Here is a 4235-nt window from a genome sequence, read left to right as displayed (position 1 = left end):
CTAACCCCCACTGAACTCTTATATAACAGAGATTCAACCTTCTTCATCCACTTGGGACTAAATCCTCTCTGATACATGATTTTTGGGAGGAACTCTTTACTGACTCTATCATAAGCTTTTTCATAATCAAGTTTAAAGACAAACCCCTCCCTGCTGTTGGTCACAACATCATGAATTATCTCATGAGCTGTCACCACACTTTCAACTATGTATCTCCCTTTAATAAAAGCTGTTTGATTTTGGGAAATAATATCATCCCCAATATCTCCTAGCTGGTTAGCCAGGCATTTAGCAAAAATCTTAAAACTACAATTTGTCAAAGCAATAGGCCTAAATTTCTGAATAATATCAGCATCAGGCTCTTTAGGAATCAAAGTTAACAAAGAAAAATTTAATCTATATAGATCCAAAGAATCATTGTTCCAAGCATCCACCAACAGCATTAGGTCACCTTTAATAGTGTCCCAAAACTTTTGATAGAAGAGGAATGGGAAGCCATCAGGCCCAGGGGCTCCTTCAGCATAAGACCCAAAGACAGCTGCCCTGACATCTTCCTCAGAAATATTAGCTTCTAATTTCCTATTGTATTCATTAGAAACCTTTTCAGAAGGATCCCAAAAGTTATCATCTAAAGCAATATCCAGGGTCTCCTCCCTACCAAACAATTGCTTGTAGTATTCTACAACAATGTTTATAATACTCTTAGTATCCTCTACAGGTCCATCTGGGCCTTTTAACACACTGATCTGCTTCCTCCTTCTTCTTTGATTAGCCAAAGCATGGAAGTAAGCAGTATTCCTCCCCCCCTCCAATATATTTCTCTCTCTGGATCTTTGCCTCGATTTAATCTCCTCTAACTTCCAAATATTTTGAAGATCTAGGGCAATCTTATCCATCTTAGCTTTAGAAGGTGGAGAGAGCGCTTTTGTTTCTGATTCAATGTCCAGAAGGTTATATTCAGCCACTAGCTGTTGTTTATTCCTATTTTTAGAGGCCTCATAGTTGGCACTCGAGCCTTTACGAACTCTTCTAAGCAGTCTAATCTTAAACTGCCATCTGTCCATAGGATCTAAAATAGAACAAGGTTTGTTCCAAGTATTTTTAACCATCTCCACAAACCCCTCTACCTGGAGCCCCCATTTTTCAAACCTAAATTGCTTATCTTTTGGTGGTTTGATAGCCCCAGTATCAACAACTAGGGGGGTATGATCACTCCCCACCCTAGGCAAGGCTTTTAGTTGAACAGCCGGGAATAAACTTTCCCAACAAGTGGAAATAAACACCTTATCAATATTAGCCATCACCAGATTATCCTGGTTATTGGCCCAGGTGAACTTCCTAGTATAATTCTTTAATTCAATCAGGGCATATTTATTGACCCAATCATTAAACAGAGTCACCCAATGTAAATTAACAGCCCCAGTACTTTTTTCATCACTCATTCTCACCAAGTTGAAGTCCCCACCAATAATAGTAGGACCCAGCCAGGCCTCCATAGTATTGTGGAGTTCATTAATAAAATCTAACTTAAGATTATCATAAGCAGTCCCATATACTGTAATAAATCTCCACACATTACCATCCTTTTTATTTTTAATTAGGCAGGCAACAGAGTACTGGAGGATATCCACAGACAGGATCTCATATTCATCTTGTCTGATACCCACCAGAATGCCACCTGCTGTGCCAATAGCTGGCATCCAATTCCAAGTGAACTCCTCATTGGGGTCTAAAGACTTAAGTTGAAAGCTAGTAAATGTCTCTTTCTTAGACTCAGAAAATCCTATCAAGTCAGCATGGGTGTCTCTAATGAGTTTCCCCACTGCACTTAGTTTATCAGGCTTATTAAGCCCTATAACATTCCAAATCAGTCCTACTACCATGATTAAATTCCAATTTTCTACAGCTACTTTTTTTACCTGACACCACCTCAGCCCAAGTAGGTATATCACCTGCTATATCACTACTGTGAGCACAGCTAGGTCCTACATTTGGTGAGTGTTCCTTGTTATTCCCCTCAAAACTAATATCTAAGTTAACAGGGAGAAAACATTCAGGATGTGACTCTTTAAAGCTAGATACCCTATCATTCTCAATCAGCCTAATGGCCTGTATATTGTGTGAAATAGTTTCACCATCATCACCCAACTTAAGACCAGCTTTCCTGGCTTTTGATAACAACTCCTCATCATTAAAAGCAGAAAAGGAGTTGCAATTTATGTTACCTTTAGGTATTTCCAGATCCTTTCTCTTCTTGAGGTCTTCAGCTTTTTGGATTGCTGTCCTCCCATCTCTTCTGATCCTAGTGCTCATCCTGGGCGCCACAATAGGGCCCCAATTTTTGGCTTGTCCACCTTGAGTTGTCTGCTGGGTTGGTATTTCTGTTGATCCTTCCTCCTCAGATTCTTCATTGAATTATTCAAGCAACTGAACACCAATATTTTCTCCAGGCAGATTCTTCTGAATGGTGTGTTTGACATCCCCATCACTCTTCATACCCTGAATCATCTGATTTCGCCCCTTCCTTTAGAGCAAAACAAGAAAAGAAGAATGCAACATCACCTTACCTAGAGTCATGCACTGGTGGAAGAATGGGAAGGGCAGCCGAACGACAATTCACCCATCCTCCTGTATTTATTGCTGGGTGCGAAACGGGATGGGAGGAGTAAAAATGGCAAGACCACTTTTTTTAGGGCCAACAAAGTTTGAGAACCACTTGTTCTCGCTACGCTAGCAAATAGAACATGGGCTACCAGGCATGTTTCTCTAGGGCGATGCTCAAACTATATCTTCACACAATCTCTCGCCATTTGCTCAAAGTGGCAACACTAGAATCAGTCGTCGACACGTCCGTCCGGTGCACTGATCATAATTGCTCATCGTTTGCACCACCTCCACACAATCAACCTAGAAGATCAGTCAAAATTCACCTGATCGTTTGGTTTGCGCCGTGAAAAGACCTTGATGTGGAGCAAGCGCTTCAGACATGCTTGTGTCATGTGCTATATCAGTCTTGATGTTTGCCACAGCTATGAAGTTGACCGTGCTAACCTAAATGGCAGCTCCAGTGGCTCCTCTCAGCTATGTAGTTGATTCAGTTATTTTCTCATACGAAAGGTTTTGCCCAGCCTTTATTTCTAATATGACCGTTATTTTCTTAAGCAAACTCTGTTTTCCTTCTCTAGCATGCAAATTTTCATATGCGTTGTTTTCCTTCTCTAGCATGCAATATTCATATGCACACACGAACAAATAAGGTTGAACACTTCAACGGGGGGAAACAAATATGCATGTTGCATGCACAAGAACTAGGCGTCGCCTTCCTTAAACCAGGTTGAAATCCGACATCTCATCTAGAAGAAGCCCAACATCTAAACAGTTTTTGCTAAAGTAATTGAAGTAAAACTCATGTAGAAAGAACACGCGGAGTCACATATGAGCCCAATTTCCATTACTGATAGCGGAATGATAGCAGTGTTTTGACAAACATGACATTACAAGTTTAACAAACTGAAAACCGTGTCACTGACTTGCATCAAACAACCAACAAAGCCAGTTCACAACACAGGACCAAAAGATAGAAAGCAAACACACTGCCGCCATTACAAATTTATTATCCGGAAAAATATAGAAGGTTGGTGACAAACATCACGGCAGAACACACATCTCAGGCGCCAATGGTGGTGGAGGCCACAGCGGCTTCATGGCTCTTCTTGAAACTCAAACTGCACAATACATGTCAACGCATAATAAATTTGGCTACAACATGTCCTTAGTTGATATATGCAGATAGGGGAATAGGTTGGCTAGTAGTTTGATATAGAGAAACTATCATGCAGCTTGACCAAATTTCTTTCGTTATTTATTTATTTTGTCAAGGCGGTCTCTTGACCAACTTTCTTTATTTGTGAGGTCAAGATATACTTGACCATTCAGACGCCTCAAGACTCCAGGGGCTTCGGAATGACAATATGTCAGGAATAATAGTGAAACTAAAAACAATTAGGGAAAGGAAATTCTCTTAGCTGAATATATACAATAAACTCTAGCAACTAGAAGCACTAGTTTCATCAATAATAATTAGTCAAAAGCCCGAGGACCAAACCAAAATATTTTGCTTGGATGGTACAGATTTGTAGGCACACGGCAATATGTAGTAACTATAGTATTTTTTTTGCCCAGAATAACTATAGTATTACCATCACTAACTATGAAACTTAACAACCATTCTCAAC

This window comes from Triticum aestivum, chromosome 6D (genome assembly GCF_018294505.1).
Source record: "Triticum aestivum cultivar Chinese Spring chromosome 6D, IWGSC CS RefSeq v2.1, whole genome shotgun sequence".
Lineage (NCBI taxonomy): Eukaryota > Viridiplantae > Streptophyta > Magnoliopsida > Poales > Poaceae > Triticum > Triticum aestivum.
This window is presented reverse-complemented; position numbering follows the sequence as displayed.